General features: G+C 40.8%; 1 protein-coding gene across 10 annotated transcripts in view; it reads left to right on the top strand.

The window, feature by feature from the left end:
* MICAL3 (microtubule associated monooxygenase, calponin and LIM domain containing 3) overlaps positions 1 to 27,489 on the top strand; it is a 172,873-nt gene that overhangs the window by 26,153 nt on the left and 119,231 nt on the right. The window contains exon 1 of one of the 10 annotated variants that reach the window (XM_072923832.1): positions 11,906 to 12,055. The exons of the other annotated variants lie outside the window; for them this stretch is intronic. The gene's annotated coding sequence lies outside the window, so the exon portion shown is untranslated. Of the gene's footprint in view, positions 1 to 11,905; positions 12,056 to 27,489 lie in introns of those variants that run through there. 10 annotated transcript variants of the gene reach the window in all.

The following is a 27,489-nucleotide window of genomic DNA, read 5'->3' on the forward strand; positions in this document are numbered from 1 at the left end:
TTTATATCTTTCATTGTCATGGCTGTAAGATGCTTTGGAATGAACTTTGGGAGGTGCGTCTGATGAAGTCTTAGGGTATAATCTTCTAGTCTGCTAAGCAACTTCTGAACTGAAGTGACAATGGATAGCATAACTTTTACAGTGACCTCCCTTTAGGTTACTGAGATCTCTTTACTCTGAGTCTGTGGGGAGAGCTCTCACTGGAGGTGTAGGCAGAACAGCAGCATATTTGTGGGATCGTATCTCTGCTATGCAAATAAAAGTGCTTGTGGCTGTGTGAGTTCTATCTCTTTATGAGCCTGATGGAACTGCCTTTGTTGAACAGAATGGTTGGGAGCCCCTTTTTGCCTTCCTCTTGATGTTTCTAAATATGTTGTGTAGACTTACACAACTGTTTAAAAAGTCTTGTGTTGGGTGTAAAGGACAATATCAAATCTGCTCAATTTTGTGAGATGCTGCAGCTTGTAGTGATTTGCACCGTTTAACACCTACATGTTTTTCAGGGTTCATTAAAGAATTGCAGGTATCATTCAACAGATGGCAAATATGATTCTAACCCAGTTAAAGAGTACAAGGCCAATTGATATCCATCAGTGATACCCATGGGATATTCTGGATCTTGTGTTGAGCAGTATTGCCTAGCACTTCCAACATCATGGTTATGTGACTGAAGGGGAGGACAGTGGACTTTATCTCCTCTCTTCTGTGGTGATGTGCACAGAAATGAGGAATGTTTGTCTGGGAGTCATGCTTTTAACAGTCAAATCTAACAATGTTTCACTAGTTTGTTTTTTTATTAGGTTGTTTGGTTTTGTGGCAGAAAGTAATTTCTTTAATAGCAGTCTGTGTACACGGTATATGGTACTCCATCTGGTATAAACAGAGTTCTGCTTCTGCTCCATTTGAGGAAGTCTAATATGGTTTTTCTGTGTCAGGAAGGGTAAACAGCTTTGGAGAATGCTCCATGCTTTTGATGATTCACTTTGCTGCACTAAATCACTAATTCATTAATTAGGCAAGGTTCCCATTCAGAGCTCTCTAGAGCTGTGCCTCTTGCTGTGCTGATTGTAAAGGAAGACTGGTTTGGAGTTAGCCTTTGTGTCTGGTTTCCCTGGTGAGCCTGAGAAAGCTGGTGCCTCACTCCAGGTACTTCAGGTTTCTTCCAGATCTTTTGTCATTTCCTGCTTATAAACAGAATCTAAACACACTGTAGATTTCCCAGGGACAGTAGGGTTGCTCACACATTTTGGTGGCAATAGCCATGAGCCAGTAGGACCAAGGAATGTGTCCTGGACATGCCTCGTGGGCTGGGTTAGCTGTGCAGTTGGCTGTGTGTTCTTGTCTTGGAGAGGAATTGGTTAATGCTAATTTAGAAATGGTATAGTATCAGCTGTGATCTAAACCAGCTAAATTGCTTGGAGAGTGTCACTTGAGATGTTTGCTTCCTCCTTAGGAGAATTCTTCTGCTAATGTGCCCTTTTCTGGACCATTTTCTAGATGTCTCATCAGTCTGGAGTGGCTTGTTTTTAGTGCCATGTGCTCTCTGGAGAGTTTATTTCTAAATAGTTACCGAAGCAACAGTCTTCTAAAATGTTGCAGTGTTAGGGTAGAAGGTATTAAAATGTTTAGTGATCCTCTGAGAGTCTAGATTGAAAAAAAAAAATACATTTGTATCTTTCATTCTCTAAGGCTGGTTGAAACTGTGTTAAAGATGACTTGTTTATTTTCTATTTTTCTTCATCAGAACTCCTCTGGTTTAAATTGTGTGTGTTCCCAAAGGGAAATATTGCCAAAACCAAATGTTTTACTTCAGGGGCTGCTGTGCACTGTCCTTCATTCTCTGCTATAAAAAGATGACTTGTTTTCCAAAAAAAATGGTGAATTCTGCCATCCTAAGGTGAGCTTCATCTTGAGATGGTCACCTTGGAACTGTAGCTCCCATGGAGCAGTAAGGTACTATTACACAAGAAAAATAAATTTACTTTCTTAAAGAGAAGCATTTTGTAAGTATTACTTTCTTGTGCCAAAAACCTGGGGACTTGACTGTTTACTCTCTGCCAAAAAAATTCAAAGAAAATGTTTTTCCAGAGGTCACATTTCCTTATCACATTGTAGTCCTCTACTTTATACAATTTTCTGTCTAGATCTAAAGTCTTCAAATGGGTTTTGTCAAGACAAGAATTAAAGTTAATGTATTAATTTGAAATATATAATGTCACTAATAAATCAAATTATTAATCAAAAGTCTCAGGATGTCACCTCCACGTAAAAGGGCTTGTCTTTTTCTTAGTCCTAATTCCTTTGCTGCTCCATTCCTGTACTCTCCAGCTATCACAAAAGGCTCTTTGTTGTTCATTTGACTGTTAAACTATGCTTATTTTATGCTTCATCAAACTCTCAATGAGCTCAAGGTTTATAATATCAAAAGTCTGCCTCTCTGAGGGTGAGAGAAGCTAACAGGTTTCATAAAGCTGTAGGGATCAACCAGCATACAGGAAAGCATCCCAGACAGTGAAGACTTTTTCAATGGCAGTGGAAAGCATTGGTGAATTGTTCTTAGCATTCATGCAAGCAGTGATGGTGATTTCTGGGCACAATGCTTTCTCACAGTCAGGGTCTGCCTGTGCATTCAGCTGCTGAGCAGAGTGCTTTGGTTCGGGACTTTGGAGAAAGCAAAGAATTTCAGAAATGTGAAGCACACATCAAAGTTGAAAGAGAGAGTCATAAAAAGAGAGGAAAGGATGTGGCCAAGCAGGTTCCAGGTGCATAGGTCAGATGTGACCCTGCAGGCCAGTGTCTACTGTACACTGGTCTCATTTCTTCCTTTTCCTGCTGGTGTCACAGCAGAGGTGCATCTTGGACTGGGAAGCAAGTGCTCTGACATTAGCAGAGTAAATTAAGATGAGTGTTGAATTCTGTTGGATTTGAGCATGAATTGCCTTACAATGCTGTGCTAATTATGGCAATTCAGGAAATGATTCACAAGAGTGGGTAGCTGAGTTTGGTTCTTCTAACAGCTGCCTTAGCTCAGGCTAGGTTGGCTTATTCACTGGAATTGTGCTTCCTAAGCTACAATGGCACTTGCAAGTACTCAGTGTTAATTCCTGACTTGATTGAATGGAGTCCTTTGACATATGTCAGAAGAACGGGAGCAGCTTTCAACCTGTCTACAAAGTCAGGGGCTTTTTTATGTATTTAGAAAAGTTTCTTTCCGATGGTACAGAGTAGAAGGTATTTCCAATGCTGTGAATTAAATGCTGGATTGTTACATTGGGTATTGCATGGGGTTTCCTGCTTGCTTCACCGTGTAGGCTCCAATATGGGGAGAATATCCTTAATAAGTATCAGGGAAACTGAGAGCCAAGTAGATTCTGTAAGCCTGTTCTCAAATGCAGTAATGACTTAAACCATTTTTTTTTCAGGTATAAAAAACTGCTTTGTTCTGTATCCCCAAGAACAAATGCAAAAAGATATTAGTATTCCCATTTTCTGGGATAGCTGCTGCTGTGTGAAATACAAACTGCTGTGGCATATTCAAGTTTATGCCACAGTTAAATGTGTGCAGTGTCTATGGAGTTTGTTATGACAGCAAAATCTTTAGGTGGCAAGAAGAAAGTCATGGGTGTGAGATTAACTTGCATATAGCACTTATTGTTGTGGAAAATAATGTTTGGCAGGCATCAACTTTCCAAAACCTGATAAATACTCAAGTGGTGCAGAAAATTTTTTCTTTCTGTGAAGGTCTCAGAAATGGTGGTAAGAACTCTGGCCAGCCTCTTCAGCTCTGGGTTTAGAGGGGCTTTTCTTGCCAGGTATGGGAGGAAAACGCAATGGACCAAGCAGGGTTTTGGTGAGCGTGTTCTGATTTGTGAGAGCTTCCTAGAGCTGTGAAATGGAGCAGCAGAGCATTCCTGGAGTCTCACTGCAGGACCTGGTGGTTACATCCTACAATGGCTAATGGCAGGGCAGTGGGGGAGATGAGCTGTGACCTCCTCTCCCAGGCAGAACCCTGACTCTAAGGAGTTAAAGCCTGGAGAGGAATGGACTGAGGCCAGCAGCCCGAATAGTCTGTTCAGTAAATAATTTTCTTTGCATACTGACTCCATTCTTTCACTCATTATTTGCTCCACTTATTCTTTTCCCTTCCTACACACATGCAGGCAAATTTTCTGGCTTTATTATCCTCCCTTGCCCTGATGATTACCTTCCAATGGCCACTTGTCAGTGTGACCCACGCTCTGCTAAGGGGGGCTGTAGAAGACAGAAGATAGGTTTGCTGAGCAAAAGCCACCCTGGCTCTGGGATGGGCACCTCTGCTCAGTGTAGGAGAGCACGGCTGTTTTCCTGCTGCTCTGAGCACTGCAGTGGCTCTACGGAATGCAGGATGCTCTTCAGCCAGACAGGAAGAATTAAGAGCTGTTGCCCATCTTTTTTTCCCCTTGCTGGCAGGCTGTGAGCTTCTGGGTGAGTGAAGGGCTGGTACATGGCATGCTCTTTACAAGGCTGCTGGGGAAATCCATTCAGTAGCCCCCCTGTTAGAGAGAATTTGGGTAAATGCAGGACGAAGCATTGCTTAATGCTGGACTCTGCTAAACGTAGCAGGCTTTCCTAGGGCTTGGACAGGATGCTGGGAAGTGAGAAAAAGCTTTAAAGGGTCCTGTATCTGAGGATCCACAGAAAACAGCTAAATGAAGAAGCAGGGTTTGGGGGGGTTGAGTGACCTTGAATGTGTGCTCTAGTGAAAGAAGCAATTCCATGTGTGACTGGTATTTAGGAAAATATTTTACTGGGAGGCCCTTTTGTTAGGGGATAAGCGGTTTAAATATCCTGCATTTGTTAAGAGATCTATTTTGATTTTTCAATGGAAGTGTAATAGCTGCTGCTTGTCACCTTTTTACGTGATCTTGTAAATGCTGCTATATCCCCAGGCTCCTGCAAGATGTGCTGGCTCTCTTTCGTGGGTGTTAAATTAACTTAGAAAACCCCAGAGACAGAATGAAATAGGTGCTTAGCAGGTGTACTTTAGCATGACAGCTGTTCAGAAGGCAGCCCAGGTATAATCATAAATTTATACTTCTGGATTTGGGGCGACTTTGGTTCTGCAGCACTTAGTCATCTACAGCCCAATAACTCTTGCCTGCTGTTGGAACACAGCATCTGTGTTCTTTCTCTTTCCCTTAGGGCACTGTTGTCTGCTTCATTCTTCTGACATTTTTGTGCTCTCCATTGTGTTTTCTTAAATAAAAAAGGCAGCTCTAGAAACAAACAAACAAAATTCCTTTCTTGTTTGATATCTGCTTTTCCTTTATAAAACGATTTTCCTGCTTTTCCTGATATGGCAGCATTATTAGATCCAGGACTTTCCTCAACTAAGCTTTGTTGCTGCAGAGCCAGTGGGATAAAGGGAGTATGGAGTGCTTGCTATGAGAAGTTGTTTTTTCGCCCTTGGTTTAAATATTGATAGTAGTGGAGTTTGAGATCTGAAGATACTAAATCAAGACAATTGTTCATTGTTTTCTAAACAGGCTTTAGATACAGCTTTCCTGTGACTACATTGTGCAGTGAAGCACATTCCTTTTCAGTAGATAGACAGGCTTAAAGGCCCTCAGGTTCTTCAGATCTGAAACAACAGCAGCAATCACTAAACTCATACAAAATGAAAAACAATTACAGGATTTTTAGGAGTGTCTTGGGCAGTGCCTCTGCCCTCCAGTTGCTTGGTTTTTAAATCCTGGGGTTCTGTATCTTCTTTGCCTGTTCTTGTCACACAGCACAGCTGTCTGAGAGTGCACAGAGTCTTATCAGAAATCTGATCCGGGTTTAAAAATAGCCTTGTTGGAATAAAAGATGTGAAACAGGGCGGGTTTACTGTGGGATCCCTAACTGCCACGGTGGCATTGCTAGTCAAGGAGGAGGATTTTGTGGTGAATGACAGGGAAAAGATGTTGCTTAATGATGTTGGATTTGGGAGGACATAGTGCCCGGGGAGAAGAGGGAGTAATGTTCCAAGAGAAATAATACAAGCTTTTATGAAAGAAAGAGGTGAGAAATGCAAATTAATAAAGGAGAGAAATAGATCCAGTGGTTGGATGAGGTACCATAAAAATCACCATTTCTATTGAACCATGATTCCTTTCCCATGCAGGGTTTTGGTTCCTAGGCTGGTATTCTGACTGTTCTGTGTGTCCAGGGCTGCAGCTGATAACCTAAAGGAGCAACTTAATGTAATTTTCTGTTAGCTGCTGTCTGCTTTTCCTCTTAGCTTTGCCAACTGCTTCAGGTGTGCTTGGGCACCTGTGAACCTTGTCACTTCTGCCTGTACCAGCTGTTTTTATAACAAAATTTGCCTCTTCCTGGATGTGACCTCATAATAGTTTTACTAGCAAATTATATGCTACTTGCTCATTCCTAATTATTACTGACTATGTTAAAAAAATCAAATCTTTAGTAACTGAACACACGACTGCATTTTTCTGTTGATTGGTGATTAGGAGTAGCTTGGTGAAATGTTGGTACCTAAAAAGCTGTGGGATTTTTTGTTTGTGGGTTTTTTGTTTTTGTTAGTGGTGGTTTTGGTTGTGTTTTTGGTTTTTTTGGAGGGGGGTGGGGTGGTGTGGGTTTTTTTGTAGAGTTAGTTTTCAGGTGGATATTTAAGTACCCATTTGTGTTAGGCTGAAATGTCTTGCCATGGTAGTGCCTCTTTTATGCTTCCTTCAAAGGGCTTAGCACTGTTTCAGGAGGACAGCTTTTACTGTAGTGAAATCTTGGGATGCTGATTTAATGTAAAAAGGAGGGGCAGACTATGCCAGGATTTTTGTGAAGCACTGGAATGGAGTTGACTTAAATCCTGGCTGTGCTCAGAGTGATGGGAAGTGACCTGTCTCATTGCTCCAAGAGCAGCAGCCACCCTCAGGAATGGAGTTTCATGTCTCTGCAGAGAAACTTGAAATAAGATGTCCTGCCTGCTTTGTGAAGGAGTGTAAAGCAGGTGGAGCCAGTGTAGTCTTTATACAAATTCTGTGGAAAGATTAGAGGTTCTAACCCTGATGAGTCTGAAAGCTACTCAGCTTTACAAAACCTAAAGAGACATTGAAAGGCAGCAAAACTAGAAAGGAAGGACCCAGCTTTCATTCCTGTTCCACCTGCACACGAACAGGGTGGGCTCCATACTGTCCACACTCTGTACTGCTCAGGAGTGTGACATTGATGACACTGAGGGCTGCTTTTCTGCCTGTCTCCTGTACTTTGCTCTCTAGGTGAGATTTGGCATTTGCAGCATGACAGCGTTTCTGTCTGCAGTCTGTCCTTATCTAGGAAAGCAGCATTACCTTTTCAAGCGGTGAAAATGCTATTGATCTAACACTGCACTGAAATTCTTTCATCTCTAGGTGTTCCTGCCCTTTTACCAAATGGGTGATAGGCTTTGTCCCCTCAGTTTCTGAAGGGACATAAATGAAATGCAGCATTATGGTTCTGGAGTTGGCCTTCATGAGTGTAGACACAGCTAGGATAGGAATCTAGGGCTCTTAATACACTTATCCCAGGAACAGGGAACCTTTTGCTATCTTGAATCTTGACAGATGTGTTTGTGGGCATGAATAGCAACTAATGAATATTTATACATGTACTAATGAAGTCCTACATCTGTTTTTACAGATGTATATGGGTATGGATTTGCAAGATACCAGTGTGGGTGTGAAGAGATGCAGGCCTGGGAAAATTGTGATAGCTTGTAAGTGAGCCACTTGGCACATACAGTGTGTCCAAATGCCCACTTGGAAAACAGTATTAAAAGACAAAATAAAAATTTCTACCCTCTCATTCCTTCCTAAAACAATCGTGAAACCTAGGGTTTTGGGTTTTTTGTTTTAAAGCATAACTATCCCTTGCTGAATTTATTTATTATGTCTCTGGTGACTTTTTGAATGGGAACCACTGTTTTGTGCCCACTGTTCACTTCCCCAAGTAGGCAAACCTGGTAATGCTGCTTGTGGGAAAGTGAATGCTGTTTGAGTGAACCTGAAACCTTTTTAATATACTGTGAAATTTAAAATTTGGGGGACTGGTGCTGAAGTTGGCAGTTTCATTGGACTGCATGCTGGGAGTTATTTTTAGGGATGTGTGCATTGAGCCCCTTCTGTGACAAAGGTGCCTCTTCCTTCTGTGCTTGCTGGTTTTTAAGAGATTGGATATGTTATAAAATCTGACCTGCTTAAATCTGGGGGTTAGTCACAAGAAGGTTTGTTTCTGAATTGGATCGTGTGTTTTATTTGTCTACCTACAGTGTTCCTGAAGCCTTTCCTTGACACCTGTAGTGTTTCTGAAGTGTCTGTCACACCTGATGGCCCCCCATGAACTACTTCTGTTCCTTTAACAAAATCTTTTTATAACAAGAGTCTCATTATTTGATTCTGAAATGTTTGTTTGTGGAATTATCATTCTGATTTAAATGTTGAAAGAGTCTTGATTCATAGGAGGGAACACTCATTCTATTTTACTGCAGTCCAGATAACTTGAGAAATAAGAATAGAGTGTTCTGCTCTGTTGTTGTCTCTTTCATTGTACTCTTGTTTTTAAAAGGTGTTTGACCTTTTCAGAGGACTGACCTAGTGGAGGCAGTCTGTTTTGCTTTTAGCATTCACAGGACCTTTTTTTAAACTGTTGTTTCAGTGTGTATTTTACCATTTTTGTCTGGAAGCTTCTATTGTTCAAGCCTTCTGTTCCTCAGGGCAGTCTCAAGTTCATTAACCAGCCTGTTTTGTAATTTTGTAACATTAAGTGTTCTTTTTCAGAAAACCATGAAATAAACAATTTATGGCTGTTTAGTGGCTTTGTCAATGTCCGTGAACATGGATCTTGACTATGAACTAAATTTGAGTTCTTCACTGCAAACATCCCAACTACTCCTTTTTAAAAATATGTAGACTATATAGACTAATCAGTTCCTGAACTTTATATAACTTGGCCAATCCTGGGACCTGCACTGAACTACACAGCATAACTTTTTGTTATAATTCTGGTTCTGGTAACAGTCATATCTGTGGTGCTTTCTCAAGGTGTTCTGCCACAACAGGTGAAAAAAAATGGAGGCAGGGAAAATCAATGCACAAGCTGTTTCATACAGTGAAACTGGTGAATAAATACTCCAGGATCAATATGCAGTGAGTGAAGCAGTTGTTCATATTGGAATATGTTGCATTCTGCTTCTGGCATGAGAGTATGTGCTCCATCTAGTTCTGATGTGGGTGGATTTCCACCCTGGAAATCACTATGCCCTCGGGTGTGCTTTTTTAATATTGGCCAGTCTGACTGCAGATCATTTCTTCTCTGCTTGTTCCTGTGTGCCTCTGTTTGTTTAAATTCCTGGTCACACAGAGTTATTTGCTTGTAAATTAATTTATGGAAACTAATTTTACATGTTGTCAGGTAGTGTCTCAGAGACCTTTCTTTGTGTGTTCCAAGTTAACTGATGGAAAAGAGGCAGCTCATTTTGCCAGAGTTAATGTATGGGAACTTGTGGAATTCTTCCTGCTCCTGCTTGGCATGCTAATAAGGATGAAGTAACAGTGAAAAGAAAAAAATGAAGCTAGTACTACTGCCCTGAGAAGGGAAGTGAGCGTAGCAGCCTTATGTGGCTTCTGTCTTCTTATGCTGGATTATTCACTGTAGTAAACCTGACTTATATTTTTATTGGGCTTTTGAAGGAGTCCAACTTTTACAACTATATTTAACACTTCTAGATGAGTGGGAGGTTCTCCTGTATATGATATGTAGAAAAACCTCACTTTTTATTTTGTAGAAGGATAATCAGTGAATGGTTCCTAGATCAGTATTGTCACTGGTGATGCAGCTTGAAAAAAAATTGAAACAACCCCTGGACTATTTTCTTTTACTTAAGAGCATAATGTGAGAGTGTGTGGTTTGCCAGCTGAAGAAAGTGTGTATGGTTGCTTTTTTTGGCTCGGTTCTGACTTTTTAAAACACTTAAATGAGCAAATGACTTGCTCCTTTCCCTGATCTGGCTAGTTCTTTCACAGCTTCATCTGAGGTACATTCACAGATTCCAGGCAGGATTTTTTGAATGGCTGATTTGCTAGATATGAAGGCACAACTTGGGCTTTTGTTGGTAAACAGCAGTTGTGAAAATAATAATAAAGAGATTGTGTGTCCTAGCTGATATTAACCTGTCCTGTTGTAACTTCTCTCCTAAAGACTGAAATCCTCTCCTTGGTGGTTAGAGCAGAGCTCACAAATCTAAGCTGGAACTACAAGTCCTGGCTGAAGGCCTAGGAGATATTTATTCAGGGATTGAGCTGTGTATTCAGATCAAGTAGAACCATGTTTTCCCAATTCTCTTCTGGTCTGTTGTAGCAACAATCTGCTGTGTGGTTATCAGAGGAAAAGTGAATAATTTACTTTGTGCTCGTCCAGTAGGTGCCAGTTTTCTGATGGTGGGAAGCAGAGGTTTGGATATGAACCGTGTGAGAGGAAAGGGTTCTGCTTAGTTCTTACTGCAACAGATCTGGCTTTGGAGGTTTTATCAAAAGTGAAAACTTTCTCTGCTTTTCTGTAGAAGAGCAGCTCCTTGAAAGATGGTTAATGTTCATGGTGTATTTGTATTTTGTATATTTTGACTGAAAGACGCAAGATTTCCATTTCCTCCTATTGTTGCACAGAGTCTAGAGCAGCACTATCCAATGCTTGCAGTTTGCATTAATAGAAATTTTTAGTTGTTTTTCATCTGTTTGTGTATCTGCAGCAACAGTTACAGTTTGAACTCTAATTTCTTCACCCTTTTCCAGGTTTATGCTCATCACTTGTGTTATTGTTAAGCAGTGGAGATTAATTTTGGCAGATGGAAGAAATGCCCATATCTTGACTGTTGTTTCCTTGAAAATGCTTTACTGCTTACAGGTTTCTACTCTAGTGTGTGCTATGCTAATAGAGCGAGGGGAATTTCAGTGTTATCTTTGTCAGCTTGACAGTGTGTCATGTTCAGATTTTCTGTTTACATGGCTGATTTTCTCTTGTGCTGAAAAGACATTTATAAACTTTACTAGAACAAGAGAACACATTGTATTTGAACAAGTGTAAGAGGTATTAGGGCACGCCTGCGGTCTGGTTTGTAGGAACACTTCTGCCTATGGAGCTCAGACTTGACAGATGAGGAGAGCTTTTCATCTTGCAAACTAAATGTATTGCAGTGCTGGTTTTCTCCTAAGAAACAGAAGCAGAGGCACTAAATAGTCGCATTTGGCTTGATGGGGTTACTGCACTCTTTGGCTGAGGGCAGGCCTGTTGACACTAGCCCAGTTCTGACACAGGCGCCCTATTCTAGTGTCTTCTTTAAAAACTGGTTTTAGGTATTGCTTTCAGCAACAATGTGCACATAAATCCCGTCCAAATAAAACTTGTTTGCTACAAATGGAAGACATCTCTGAAGCATGCAATAAAACATTGTTTTGAATGTGGCAGGATGGAATAAGGAAATCCTAAAGAAAATTTCTAGGTACTTAATTCCCTCTAAATGGGAAGGGCACAACTCCTTTTTGTGCCTTGCAGTGAGGTGTAGAATTGCGGCATCTCACTGACTGTACAAGTAACAAACCTTTTCCCATTCTGTCCCTGAGGAGTGCTCCAATGTTTGTGCTGTTAGCTCATGTGCCAGGGCTATCTGCTTTTCTGGGCCATAGCCCATAAACCAAACCAGCCACTCTGCCTCTTGCTCCCTCAGCCTTTCTCCTCTCCTGTCAGGAGAGCTCCATGTTTGGAGGAGCACAAAGCGCTGTGCGAGGCAGATAACCATGAAGTCTGTGTTTGGCTCTATCACCAGCTGCTGTCAGCTTGCCCTGGACTTTGTTACAGGGCTGATAGTGCTCTCCAAGAGCCAGATCTTTGTGTCCCTGTGCAGACTGGCTGGGGAGAGCTATGTGCACACAGAATGTGTTTGTGCACATGCATTCTCCCCTTGAGGAGGGCGGCATTTAACTGTGAAGTGAATTGATACTGCTGGTTTGAAGGTCTGCAATGGCATCTGTAGGAATGAAGAAGGAAGGTTGGTGGCATGGGCTGAGGCAGATGGGGAGGGCACACAGCAGAACTTGGCTGAGGACATTCTTTAGTTTGGGATTTGTGGCAAGTGCCCTTGCTTATGACTTTGCTATTTTACTGTGGTTGTTTCTGGCAGTGTAGACACCTGTATGCATGGAAGCTGTCCTTACACTGATCGAGAATATTGGTGTCATCTTAAAATGTGAGGATGTAATGCTCTGCACTCCTAGGTTTACTCCCAGTCTCTGAAGAAGCCTTTCTAGAATTTAGGAACGGTCTCAGCGGGAGCAGCTGGCTTTTTGTGTTTTTGTGGAACGGCATGCTTCTGGTAGGGCTTCCTGGAGGGCTTGAGAAAAACAGGATTCAAACTGTTGTAAGGTTCAGTGGGATTTAGATGTGCAGATGTTACAAGGTCTTCTGAAAAGAGCTCATCTAATACTTTATAGGGCCTATCTCAAAACAAATGGCTAGAGGTGAGATGTGCGTTTCTGAAGAACTGACTAAAAAGCTTTAGTTATTACAGAAGTGCTAAGGAGTAAAGTGCCATAAAACCAAGGCACCAGCTTTTAAAATTTGGATGCCTTTGTGTCATGCAACCATCTGTTATGTCATTTAGTAGCTCTGCCAATGTGATTAGGATAATTTGGTAAATAAAGGGTTTGGTGTTAGGCTGTTTTTTTCTTTTTGTTCATGAGTTATAATTTTCAAGGAATAAATTGGTAGACCCAAGAATAAGCTTGAAGTTAAATTCAATCATATGATGAGAAGCTTGAATCCTTGAAAACCTGTGACTCTGGACACATCAGTTTATTGGAAAATAAACCTGATCACAGGGGTTCCAGGGCTGAAGATAGTGAGAGAGCTTTAAGATCTTGCAAAACTCCTGCCTCCGTTTCTCTGCTGATATGCTGTGTCCCTTAATTTTTCCAGCACTGATGCTAATGGTCCCCATTTGAATCTTAAGATAATATTCTTTCATAGGTCAAAGGCTTGGACTGCTTTGCTTCATCAACCCTGACTTGCTGTGTCTTTGTGCAAAACAAAATATTTTACTGATAAGTCTCCTTTAGTTGGAATAAGTTGTTGACTTTTCAATGGAAAGATGATGTGGGATAGACACAAAGACCTCAACATTGAAAGTTCCTTTTGAAGAACAATTTTGTTTGTGTGAGAGTTAGTCCTAAACTCTTAGAGCTTTGCTCAGAGACTAAGCCTTGGCTTCTGTTCACTGTTTCACAGTAAGCCTAGAGATGGTTCCCTCTGAATCTGTTGATCACATGTCACAAATGGATTTAGCAGGTGCATAACACAAGCAGTTTGGTCTCAAATATTGGCAGTAGAGTCTATTCACTAACTGTTAAGTGAAGGTATTTTCTTCTGAAAGATCTAAGAGCCTGTTAATCCACAGTTATACAAATATCTTGATGGAGATTTATAGGATGCAAGTTGAAGTGTCCCCTGGCATTGGCCTGCTAGCTATGAATCCTATAACCTTCCTGCTATAAAACTACCAAAGTGATTCATGCAAAATGAAGCAAATTTACAAATCCCTTGTCTATCCATTGCCCAGGTAGCTTCTGGTCACGTTGCTCCTCTGGTTGGCTCTTTACTAACAGTTCTTTGAAGACTGTAAGTAGTTGGTTTGTGGCCCTGAAGGGAGATTATCTTTCTGTGCTTAAGTTCAGGGACAGTTGGAATTACTGCCTTCCTCAACTCCTCTTGTCTTAAATCAGTTGGAATATGGGGAAGATTATACTGCCACTTGTGCTGTTAAGATAAGCTGGGCCTTCATCCTTCTAGATTATCAGTGATATTTCTATCACTTTATCAAGTGAAGTAGCCTCTTAAAAGCACCCCAAGTCATATGTTTGTTTAGTGCTTACTGTAAAGTCTTCCTTCTGGATTTGGGAGCATTCCCATAAGGACTCTTTGACGTTCAGGGCATAGTGAGGTTATTGTGTAAGAAAACAACTCTGAGTTCACTGAGTGCTTTCAGGATGCTTGTGGTGCTTCTTAATTGAGGGAAATGCTTGGGAATTTGTAAAATCACAGAATGGTTTTGGGTTGGAAGCAAGCTTAAAGATTATCTAGTTCCAGCCCCCAGGAAGAGCTGGGCAGGGAATCTGTGCTGTTCAAAGAAGGCTACTTATAGCATCACCTGAAAAGATCGACCTGGGCAAGTCTGCTGGTCACTGCTGCTCTTTCCTTCCCGACTGGAGTTGAGTTCAGGCTGGTGTAGAGGAATGAGAGTAGATATTTTCTTTTCCTGTGTAATTAGGTAGTAAGAAAAACTCTTTTACTGTGAGGGTGGTGAGTCTCTGGTAGGGGTTGTCTAGAGAAGCTGTGGAGGCCCCTGGAAGTGTTTAAGGCCAGGTTGTATGGGATTTGGAGCAAACTGGTCTAGTGGAAGGTGTCCCTGCCTGCAACGGGGTATTGGAACTAGGAGATCTTTAGGGTCCCTTCCAACCCAAACTGTGCTATGATTCTATCATTTTTCAAGCAGCATTACTTTAACTTTTTTTTTCCATCTTGCAGAGCTTGGTAGTCATAACTGGTACAAAGACTTGTAAGTTATGACAACTCTCTTGTTGAATAAATTGATTGAAAAAATCAAAATCTTTTCTAGCCAAGTGTGTTAACTTTGTGTTTCAGAAATTAGGTCATGCTTTCACACTGCTCTAGAATGCAGAGTAACAGGCTAAAATAAATTATTCTTCTGGTTGTTGGAGAGTATGTGTAAGGCTTAAAGGTTTGGTTCCAGTTCTAATGTATTTAATCTAGAACTTGTCTGATGTGGAGATATCACACTGAAGAAAATGTTGAGCCATAAATGTAAATACTCATGGTTGATGGAAAGAGACTGAAGCTGTGTCTTAAAGTCGTATGGTAAAGCTGTTGCCTTTCAGCTTAATTCCTCCTTTCAGGAGTTTTATGGTGCCCATGTACTGACCTCAGCTCTAGAAGAAGTTGGGTTTGTCTCAAATGAACAGCTGCAAATGTTATGCCTTTCTCAAGACATACCACCAAATATTATGGCTTTTTCTTAAATAACAATTGTTTAAAAAAGCAATGCAGCCAGTTATAGCATGCATAAAAGCTTATGTGAGAGCCATAGTGTGTGATAAACATGAAGAATTCTGATCTGGCAAGATCTCGAGTCTTGAAATGCTGCTGCATTTGGTGTTTAGTCCTCTAAAACACCAAAGTAAGGAGTGTAATACCAAGGTAAGGAGTATATGTGGGGAACAGTAACAATAGTAAAAAAGGCTGGAACTTGAAATAAAAAAAAAACCCAAAAAACAAACTGCTTTTGAATATGAAGTACCCAAAGGCTCATGTTTCATAATCTGCAAAATAAATATACATGGGAGAGTGATGATGGTGGAAATCCACCTACCCATAAGAAGTACTTCTGATATTCATAAGTTTCCCCACACTCCCCAAAAGTTGTTTTGGTGAAATGAACATAGCTATGTGGAATAGCTTTTGTCAAGGATTAGAGAACAAGCCCAGAAATATGACCTGTACAGGGAAGCTTCTGACAGGAGGCTCTTGAATTAACCTGTTCTTCCTTGCTGGTGCAAAAATGTGGAGTATGCAGGCCAGTCTCTTTTCCTCTGCTGAAATCTAATGTGAAGGCTGGGAAAGAACAATATTTATTCCTTGAATCTCAAATTGTCCATAATACAGCAGGGCCACTCATCATCCTTACATCCTCTGAGTGCTCCTAACTTGCAGTAGTGATGGGAAGCAGAGGACTGGTCACCTGGGGGTCTGTTCCATGGAAGAGGAATAGGAATGTCCAGTGTAACCATTTTATTCCTGTGCCCCACTGGTCTGTGCTGAGGGCTGTGTTTGAGCTCACGTGAATCTCAGTGTTTGCATTACATGAATTGAAACTGTGACTGTACCTGTGTGTTGTTGAAAAGAAGCCATCCCTCCTCTTGCTGCCTCTTACTTTGGATGCAGCCTCTTTTTCCTTTCTCTACTCAAAGTGTTCAAGTAATTCTGAACATCAAATTGGGAATGGGGGGGTCTGTTTTCTGACATTGTCTATCACAGGTGCTCAAGAGTGTCAGTTGTGTTTTGTTTGTGTGTGTAAAATGTGCCTTTGGCTAGAAACACTAGATGACTTGTTTTGAACAGCCACAGGCCCAAATTCAGATGTTTCCTGCTTCAGAGAGCTTATTTGCAAATGACATTGCTCGCCTCATAACCTTCACTTAGTATCCTTTAGTCTAAAAATAATTGCTGCTTGTGTGAGATTTCAAGGACTAATGCTTTGCTTGTTTTCAACAGGAGACTGACAGTTTTTTTAGACGATTGATTCGTGTAATAGTTTATAAACAAAAAATTTTGGCTGGACAATGGAACACTCAAAATCTAACCCTTAGTAAATTGTTCATATATTACATATTTCAGTACACGTATTATTGTTCCTTAAGAGCATAAATATTCATTTAGTTTCCTCTTTGTCCCTTTAGGGCATTTTTTTTCTGGGTCAAGAATTGGTCAAGAGGGCATGTAAGGTACTACAAATTCAGATATACACAGATGTTAGTTATCTTTAGGTCCTTGAACAGCAGCAGTGAAACTAATCTAAATGACTTCAGAAATTAGACTTGAAAGGCATGTGTGTTTCCCTCATTTTGTTTTGTTCTGTCAAGGTTGGGAGCACATCAGCTGTGGAGAGGAGGAACTCCAGGTTTGCAGCACAGCAGCTCTGGAGGGTGCAGGTCCGTGTGTGAGCACTGCTTGGAGAGGCCTCTTTGTAACCAGAATGGTTCAAAAGGTGCTGGTGCAACATGATTCATCCTAAGGGCTTTAATAGAGCAGAATGAAGGTAATTGTACCTTCCTCTCTTAATAACACCCAAAGCTAACCATCTCTGTGCCTCTGAGGTGCATCAACAGGAGAGGAAGCTTTTGTGGCAGCCTCTGGGAACCTTTTGTGGATGCAAGTCCCGTTGAGCTTGGTACTCCCAAGGAAGGGACTGGCTTTGCCATGTGCCTTTGCAGAGCTCAGCATGTGAGCAGATATTGTGGCAAAAACCTGAGCCAGGAGAGCAGCAGATTGCATACTCTCTGACACATCTGTGCTCCTCAGTGTTATGCTGGCAGAACCTTTTGTATTTTGGGGCTGTGGTTCTGTTTTTATTAGTTGTCCTTAGTATTTTCCCCTGTGCTATCCTCAGAAAACAGTGAGGAAAACAGTGTGGCCCAATGCTTGAAGACTGTGAGAGAGAATTCAGAGATACTGCCATGGAAAAACTATTTAAAGGCTAATGAAAGCAGTTACCCCTAATGGACTTACAATAATCTAATATTAGACCTAACAGAAGTATTAAGCTGATGAGGTGTTGAAGCAGCACCTTTTTAGTCACATTCTCAGTCTAGTGAAGCCTGTCACAGGCTCTGCATGTACCAAACTGGGGTTTTGGTATTAACCTGAGCTGGGACAGTTGTCAGGAGTCTGATGAGAGGAGTGGTTTCCAGCTCGTGTGGCTGTGGATTCCTGATAAATAGCTGGTTGGCAGGCTGTTGCTGTAGCGAGGGTGGAGGCTATCAGCTCTGTGGTGTTGCCTGTTCCTTTGCATTTCAGGGTGGTAACTGGATCTGAAAGTGGTTGGAATTTTTTTTTTGTGGTCTTTTTAGTTGTTGGGGGGTTTTTTGTTGTTTTGTGGGGGGTTTTTGTTATTCTTTGACAGGTGATCTGCAGTATGATGGCAAGAAGTCTTGTCTTTTCCAAGGCTTGCCCAGCCCTAGGAGCCAGAATTGTTCTGTCTGATGCTAAATTAATTTCTCCCGCCCTTTATTGTTCAATCCTCACTTTACAAGCTATTTGAAGAGCAGAGTTTGACCATGTAAGTAATCCCAAGAGGGTGAAGAGAAAATCCTAAGTGAAGTTGTCAATCAGCAAAGAAATTAAAGAATGTATTCTAAAATGTGCTGGAGTAATAGAAAATTCTGAATTTTCAGGAGGAGGAAAGGCGTGTCAAGATGAAGAAAGGAGAGTCATTTCTAGCAGCTTAAAGATGACTGTAAAAGCATATTTACTAGCTCTTCTGCATTTAAAAGAGGCCACATTTAAAGAAGTTCCATGTCAAGAATTCCCCATATTCAGGGCTTAGGGGCTGGCTTGGCAAAGCCAATAGTCAATATGTGAAGCACTTCAGTTTGGGGTTGTCTTCAAACACAGTCTTGGTCAGCAGTGGAAGAAAGCTGTTGCCACAGGAGATTTTTTTAATGAAGTGAGCTGGCAATCTGTCAGGCTTTTAGGGCATAGGTTTCTGAAAAACAACCATAAATGGTACTTGCAAATAAACTTGGAGTCAAAGAAAGAAACAGGTGTCGATGATCTAAAGAAATGAGGTTGGTATACAGGGAGTAACAGGCATTGAGCACTCGTGCTTGTGCAGCTGATAAATGGATTGTTTATCCATTCCTTCATGAACTTCAAATAAAAAAACTAGCCAGTAAAGTGGTGAGACTTCAGTACATCATCTACATTTTCACTGTCCAGATAAAAATAGAAACATTGCTGTGTAAGCCAGACCGCAGCAAATCTGTGCTTTCATGGTCAGAATAGGCAGCCCTTGAGTTCCTTTTGACTCTGTCACCTTTTTTTTTTTTTTTTTTTTGTGTAGGAAATTACCACTTTTTTGGTTGTAGTGGCTTTTTCAGAATCCTGTCTAGCTCTTACTTGTGTATATTGTTCATCAGAGATCTGCTGTTCTACTGTGGTGAAAATGAATCTGACTGGAGTCCACAGCCAAGTGCTTAATTCCTGGACAAAACTAAATAAATCCTCTATTGTCCTCTTGGAAGCTTTACGTGGAACATCCTTGCCCTTCCACCTACCCTTGGTGTGAAGGATGAGATGGTTCCAGGCTTTTTTTCACCTCTATGGCCTTTGGTTGGGATTTAAAGTAATGGCTTGCCTGAGCAGCTGAGGAAATTGTCTTAGTGTGGTGCAGCATTTGTAAACAGTTTTTGCACTGCAATTTTCTTGTTGTCTTTTCCAGCCCTCTCATGTCTTTTTCCACCTTCCCCCACATGCATGGTCTAAGCCAAGCTCAATGCTGCTATTCATGCAAACCTAGTTATTCCCTAGGGAAGAAGCAAAAAATGAAAGTAACTGACCCTGAAGCTTCTTACTGAGCGCAGCAATGCTAAAAGCTGTTCTGCCTGGAGATGTGAACTTAAAATAGCTCTCAAACACAAAAGTGGTATTTTGTCTTCTCCCTTTTTAGCCCCATCTTGCCACGTTGTGGTCAGAAATGCTTTTAAAAAGAGTTTGACATTTCTGGGTATTTTCTTTGACTGAAATCAATGTATACTCTGACATGAAATCATCTGCTTTAGGGAGGGAGAGAAGGGAAACCAGCTGCCACATCACCAGGTTCTGGCTGCCCACCACCCTGTGTATGTGTGATGGGGATACAAAAGTGAGAGTATTCAGTTTTTGCTGAAGTGTTTGTATTGCTCTAAGAATTTCAGCTAAGTTTCATGCCTCGCTGCTATTCCAGTTGCCCACTGTTGTACCTGATTTACCCTTCAAAACACAGATGGGATTCCTGCTTTCCACCTGCACCTCTTTCCCTGGCTGCCAAGGAGAGCAGAGTTTAATGAATGAGCTGAACTCTGTCCGTCCTGCTGGATGGGAGGTGATGATGTAAGTGTGCAAGATTGAAATGCATCGATTTCCCTGGAGTGCAGAATGGAAAGGCAATTCAGCCAGCAGGATATGTGCTCTTGTTCTACAGGAACACTGAAGTAAGGCTGCAAAAATGCAGGAGCAGCTTGCTTTGCAGCACCACATAAATGACAGCAGCCTCAGCTGAGGATTTGGGAATTATTTGGAAGTGGACTGATTTTATGTTGCAATCAAATAAACTTCCTCATAATGAAGGTTTTATGGAGCCTGAAGTAACTCTCCTTTAAAATGGTGGTGAGCTGGCAAAAAAGTGAGCATTAAAAAAGGTGGAGATTAAAGACTTGAAACGGAACACAAACTGAATGGCACTAATTGAGATTAATTGTTGCTTTATCTTGTCCAGGAGTTTTTCAGTAATCTTTCATCTTGCTGCTTTGAAGAGTAAATAGATTTTGTAGTGAGGACAGTATGTGCTTTTGTGGCTGTAGGATTGTTTCCAGCTAAACTTCTTCCTCTCAAAGGTCTCCCTTCTGGACCTTTGGGAGCACTTGTTACCTGTATAACTCGGATTTAATGATGCCACATGAAAATCCCTGCTGATTTCAAAAAGAAAGATCTAACCTGGGTTGTCTAGTTGAGTCATAACATTTTAGAGATTCTGGAGAGTTATGTATTTTGGCTCTGGAAAGAAAGATGAAAAATCATTGTAGAAATTGTAGTTGTTTCAGCTGTGGTTGCTTTCTGCCTGCTTAGGCAAGGCCTAATTAACTGCTTTCTTGAAAACGTATAATAATTGTGATATCTTTAGCTGCTTTGTGGTACAGCTTCATCCCATGAAAGACAGAACTTCACAACTGGTTTACATTCTCCTGAACAAAGCCTAGTCCGAGAGAGTAGGCATCCTCTGGAGCTCTGCTCTTTGTGCAGCTTGCTAGCTAAAGATGGTAAGTCAGATAGGTTTTCAAGCTGAATTAAAGTAATTTATGGAAATTAGGGTTTTGACCATATTTTTGATTCAGAGCTGTATTGGTAGCTTACAAATTTTTCTTCCATTAAGAGAAACTCTCTAGTGTAAATAAGGTATGAAAGCTTGTGAAGTGTTGCTCTGAATTCTTAGATAATTGGATGATCACACCAAAAATAGAGCAGGTGTCAGAGTCTAAAGGTTGATCTTTTCCAAGTTACAATACCCCCAGTGTATTGTTTGCCATTACAGACGGGCTGTAATTATATCTTGTTTGTGTACTTGCCTTTTTTTTTTTTTTCCTGTGCTTATCTCTGCCTCTCCATCTGAAATCTGTGCAAGGAAACATGCCAATCAGTTGGCACAGATATTGTATGTTCCCTGTGTCAGAATTCCAGAAGAAAGGGGCTCAGGATTGTCTTTGTCTTGTTCCATAGCTGGTGGAAGAAGCCTTGAGGGTGAATGACTTGGAACAGTTGAGAAGTCTCAGGTGCTGACTGTGAACACAGCGGGACAAATATATTTGTCAGACACCCAACCAAGAGCTCTGAGGACACTCATGGAGAGTGGGAAGAATATTGCACTTCAAATGTTCTGTCCTTAAGCATCAAACCTTATGTAATTTACATCCCACGAGCTTATTACCCTTGCACAAAAATAAATCTGTGGATGTTTGTATAATCTTCCTGCAAAATTATAGGAAACATAATCTAGACCGCGAAGGCTTATTCCTCCTGTTATTTTTTTAAGTAGTCTAATTTTAAATTACTTGAACAACAGACTTCCACAACTTCCCTTGAGTGTGCCAAGTTGATAATAGAGCAAACATTGAGTTAGACTGTGTTTCACAACAGCCCTGATGTGGGTATGAGCTTTTCTGTATGCTTTGTTGGTTTCTGAGCCCTTTGAACTGCTCTAATTGATGTTTCTCTAGAATTTTTTTGAAAGATAGTTAGCTGTAGCCCTAAAAAGTACAATTAAGATCCTGGAGCAAAATTGTGCTTAGTGTGCAGCTACTATGAGTGCAAGAAAAAGGCAGTGATAAATCTATAAGTTTTTAAAACTGAAGTTAAATATGAGGATGTTAAAAGAGCAATTGGAGCCTTTCTTAAAGGGGTAAGCAAGATGAAATATGTCTGCATTTTTGAAGAGGTGTGTCCTTAAAGTATGCAGAAGATTTAATGGATGAATCCAGACAAATAATTTTTATTCTTTCTTTGGCTGCTAAGCAGGCTGGCTTCTTGGCTCTGCTTTTGCAATTTCTAGTTAAACTTAGTGGTAATACAACTTAAAAAGAAGTCAAACAAAAAAAAGGAATTTGTTTTCCCAGACATGTCATACTGAGGCAATTGAAACTGCACTTTTTTTTTAATACTGACATAAATATTTTCTTCTGCAAGACCTTGATGATTTAAAAAATTTTTTTCCAACTTTCACTGACTTTGAAAACTAAGGGAGATTTTTATATTTCTTACAGCCTCTGCCCTAAGGTATAAAGATATGGATATCTTCATGATTTGCATGAAACAGCTGAAGATCCCACAATTGCCTAAGGGTTGGATCTCATCTCACCACAAACCTTGTGTTTGTTATCCTCTTCCATTTCTCTTGTGATAGTTGTGCCATGTGGGGAGTCAGGTCAAATCTCTGACCTGACTAAAGAGACTGCTGGTGTTTGGTTAAGAGGGGAGTTTCCAGCGTGGTCTTCAGTTGAAAAATACAGCTTTCCAAGCATTTCCAAAACTGGGAGGAAGAGAAAGAAATACCTTTCAGTGGTAACATGAAATAGATGTCCTAGATAAATAGATTTAAGCAAAGCACGGATCCATATGTATGGAGATCCTGGTTGCATCTGCTGTTACAGCCTCCAATTATGCATTAACAGGAAGGTTGTGTGGCTACATTTCTGACCACAAAAGTGCTGTTCCTTTCTGCATTATCATCAAGTACTTAATAATACCAGCTGATATGATTTAATATACCCAGTGAAACCACAGGACTGGAAGAGAAAGTTGTAAAATTCAGGAACTGGTTTTGATGAACAAGCTTGTTGTCTTTGGCCTCTCTCAAGGTGGAAATGGTCTGTTAGAACTTCTTCTTTGGACATAGATACTGAATTTTCTCTTGGTCTTTTTTGACTGAGATTGCATTTGAAAGTTCTCAGTTTTAAGAAATGTACACTTCAGTGACAGGAATACATTTTGAAATTCAGAATGGAAACATCAAGACGAAAATAAAAGCTAAATAGACTGTATTCCTTGTTCTGTTCTTGCAGTACTATAAATGTAGGAAAAGTCTAACACTTGATTCTTCTGGGATATCTTTATAGTGTTGAGTGTAGCTGACTTGCTGGTGATGGATAACAGCTTTCCCTTTTGGAATCTCCAGTGTCATTCCAGTGCAATTATTAGTGACCAAAATAGTCTGAGAAGAGCGTCCTTAAACTTTTGGAAGAAGATTTCTCTGTCCCCATGCTAGAAACTATTCCCTGCACTGTTCTTGGCAATTTGCAATGGAAAGGTAGTACTGCAGGGAATAGCCCTTCTTTCTAGAAGGGTTTCCTTTTCACTGAAGGATCTAAAAACAAAAGGGGAGAAAAAAAGAAAACTGCCAACTGTGGTTTTTCCTGCTCATTGTTTATGGCAGATTCAAACCTTAAAAGAATTAAGTTTTGGTTGCCTTATCTCAAAATTTCATGTAATAATGGTCTATAAAGCATTACTAGGGATATCGAGATACGCAATAATTTTAGGGCTTTTAAATTAAAATTAATTTAATTTAAAAATGAATTTTTGGTATTTTAAGTCTAAAGAAACCTACGCTCCTTTTTCTTTAAGTCGTGAACTGGAAAGCTCGAGGATGCATTGAAATAATTAATTTATATAAACTTAACAATGGTAAAGTAGCATGTTTTAAGATTAGGCACTTCTATTCCTTCCAAAATCTTAAAACCATAGTCAGGGGTTTGTATTTGAAATGGACTTTGAAGATTTTAATTTGAAGGATTATAGCAATGATTTGCAGAACCCTACTATGTCTCCTTGGGATATGCTTTTGATTTACTACTTGAGGAGCCAGGTCACCAAAGAAAAAACTTCCCATGAAATCTGAAATACTTGATACTGAAACTGCATATGGGCATATTTCTCTCTTTAAATGAAAACAAGCTTGTTTTAAAACTAGAATCTCTGACTTTCCTTTTTACGTGATGGGAAGGATGAGTATATGCCTATGAAATGCAGAAGAAACTGAGTGAATACTTCTACAGTCACTAGCTGACCTCTTTAGGCTAAAGACTAAAGAGTTCTGGCTGAAAGTTGTTGGCTGGGATATTTTCTTCCAAGTTTCAGCATAAATTCCTAAGTTTTCGAGCAAGTCTGCACCATGATAGGGTGTGGTAATGTGGTAGCTGAATTTGCCTTGGACCCCTACCTGGGCTGCCTGCTGGGAGAAAGGAGACACAGGGAGACAGTCCCTGTCCAGTGCACTGAAGACACCAGAAAAGTTTTCACATTTTCAGTGCTTGTGGTATCCATGTCTAGACTAAGCCTTTTCTAAGTCTAGACTGAAGTTTTTTCCCTGGAAAAGACTTAGTGCTGCTTTCCCTGTTTGCTAGAGGATTTGAGTGGAGGTAGTTGTTTTCTAAATAAGCACACACAAATTATTGCTTATTTTCTTTTCCACAAAAAATCTTTGTAGTACAAACCTTTGACTGAAGAACTTCAGTGTTCCAGAGAGACTTGCTGAAATGTTCTGTGTGGAACAGTGTAAAGAAGTATATTCTGTATCACCCAGCATGTTACCTCAGGTAACCATTGCTCAGGGCTCCTTTGCCACAGGATCAGACTTGGTATTTATGTGGCTCGTGATTGGTTTCAGGCCAGTTGTTGAAAGCAGTCTCACTCAATCTTTCCTGGGTCTTGTCCCTTGAGAAGTGCTGAGGTGATTAACTTCACTTTTAGACTGCTGGCGGGAAAGCACTTCCAGCTTTGACCTGGTAATCTTCTCAAATCCTGTTGCCAGACCCTCCTATTAGGGGATGAGGAAAGAAGGACCCTGGGTGTAAGAGAGCTGACCTGCTGGAGGTTCTCCAGTCCCACATGCATGTGTGTAATAGATTCCCACTAAACAAGGCTTTTAAAAAATCTGCTCTTTGTAGAGTCAACCTGCTCTGCTAGTTTCTTAACCTGTCTTTCCCCCATGAGCGACCTTTTCTTTCCTAGCAAAATCACATTTTTACCCCAGTACTTCTAAATAGCCACCATGACCTGAGGTTAGAAACAGCTTCTCATCCCTGAGGTGAACTTTATTTTATTGAGCGTGTTCTTTATATGTCAAAATTAAAATGGTGGCCTTGCAAGAGCTAAAGCCCTTTGATTATACCAAAACTGTATCAGAGGTCTTTGGATTCTACAAACAGCTACTGTTTTAAATAATATTGACATATTGCAAGTCACCCAAAAAGTAGTTTTGTAATGGCAGAAGTAGATAATTTAAAATTAAAGTGATACATTTTTGATTCTTCTCTTTATGTCGTTATCTTTCCTCACAGCCTTGTAACACCCCCAGTGCAGGATAAGAGAGTAATCTTTGGCTTTGAACTATCTATTTAAAACCTTGTGGTTCAGTTGCCAGCTGCATAGCTATTCTTTGTTGCCCCATTGCCAGGAATTGCACTCTGCCTTTGGAAAACAGCATGGAATTTTTGATCCTGATTTTTTTGTTGTTAGGTGTGAATATCCTTTTTGATGTCATTAGGTACCTCTTCCATCTTGCCAGAAAATCACATGCTCTGGGTCAACATCTGGACCAACATGTCAGTCAATCACTTCTTGAGGTTCTCTTAAATGTTATTTTTGATTCTGGCAGTGCTTGTTTACTGCAAATTCAGATGTTACTGAACTTGACCAGTAAGAACTGTTTCCAAGGAGAGAAGAGGCAATTTAGTTAAACCCTTGCACTAGCTGTTGCCTTTGTTTAGGGAGTAGAATGTAAAATAAGATTCAGAACTCCAATACTATCTGCCAGAGAAGCTTCATGTGTTGTCTTCACGGGTTAAGCTTTCTTTTGTTTAATGTTCCATTAGGCCTGGGAATAAACAATTGAGTTTGTTTCAGGGTAAGGAGGAAATTTGAGGACCATACGGGTTTCATGAATATAGGGGAAAAAGTGACTTGCTGTTTTTGGCACCCTTGACTTTACCTTTTAGGGTGATGTGTGCTGGGACTTGAGTATCTATCCTCTCTTGTATTGGTTACAATAAAAATTAATCTGCCTGGAGGTTAAATATGCAGGTCTGTCTGTTGCAAGAGATATTATGTTAGGCTTAAAGCATCCCTGGTGACTCCATCCTTGGAGATACTCAAAACCTGACTGGGCACAGTCCTGAAATAATGTTGCTGTTTTAGCTGACTCTGCTTTGAGCAGTGGGATCAACCTAGGCAATCTCCAGAGGTCTTTTCCAACCTTAATTATTCTGTGGTTTCCGTGACTCACAATTTCTTAGTTTGACCTACTCTTCAAGCAAGAGTTTTAAACAATAAGGATCGGTGTACTTCCCTAATAAACAGCCAGATCAAGTTTCTTAACCAAGAAGAGAAAAGGAAACATGGATGGCTTTCTCCCAGAAATGATCTGTCTTTTCGTGCAGCCAAGTACTGATCTGATGAAAGCTAATGGTGTGGTGGGCCTCCAGCTTAATCCTGTCTGGGTCACCTTAGTACTGACTCCACTGGTTGAGTGTAGCCTAGTTGAGACAGCCTGGCTTTTCTCTGCATGCACAGGACTGTTTTTCCATGAATGGGTTGTAACTACTTGTGTTCAGTGAAGGAAGATGGGAGAGGTGTGTGCTGGAAGCTTCTCTGTGCTCCACTCTGTCTGTAGAAAAGACTGCTGAGGAAAAGACTGCCTGGTCACTTCAGTTACAGAGAGTGGAAGCTGCTCTTGTTCACTTCAGGTGGTCACTTGTGTGTCTGTGGACATCATACCCAACACTTGTCAGGCTGACCTGAGGTAGGATTGAAATCTGTGGGCACAGATTGTGTGTGATGTTCAGTTCTAAGTGCAAGTCAAACTCAGCTTTAGTAACAGACTGGGTTTGTTTGAGGGTGTTTTGCATCCACACCTGCTTTGCTGCAGGTTGCTTTGCAGTGTTGTCAGCTTCTCCCACACATTCCCTAGGTGGCTTTAAATTCTTCCAGGGAAAGTAGCCTTTAATAGCAAGATACCTGTTTTTTTGTTGGCCAGTTTCATTAGATGTTACCTTGCTCTGAATTTGCTTACATAAGCTCGAGTTAATGTGGCATGTGGTGTAACTAATAAATAGTTCTGTGCTAGAAGTGAATTTCCTTGTTCTCTGGAGTGGAGGAATGTGGAGTCTAATGCTTAGATTTGGACACACACACAGTCAGTAAGTGTTGGGTGGACAGGGTGTGTGGGTGCCACAGATGTTTTCCCCAGGGTGTCCTGTGAGTTACTGAGGTACCATAATGTTGGATAAGCTCAGGGTGACTCCTCACAGTCTACAGTGAGATGGGCTCTAGACCTTCCATGCAATAGCCTTGGCAGACTGTTTTCTCCAAAACCAGCAAGTGTGATGGGCATAGGGGCACATGGAAGCCAAGGACCAAGTAGGAGTCCAAGCTACAGAAAGGAGCACCTCTTGTGTCCCGTGAACAATGCTGTATTATGCTTGTCAAGGGCAGAGTGTCACATTTCATTACAGCTGGGTACTGTAAACTTGCTGCTTTGTTCTGTTTCTCTAAGATACTACTGCATCTCAATCTATGGCTGTTTATAAATGTGCCAGCAACCTTGGA

This window comes from Taeniopygia guttata, chromosome 1A, assembly GCF_048771995.1.
Source record: "Taeniopygia guttata chromosome 1A, bTaeGut7.mat, whole genome shotgun sequence".
NCBI classification, from domain to species: Eukaryota; Metazoa; Chordata; class Aves; order Passeriformes; family Estrildidae; genus Taeniopygia; species Taeniopygia guttata.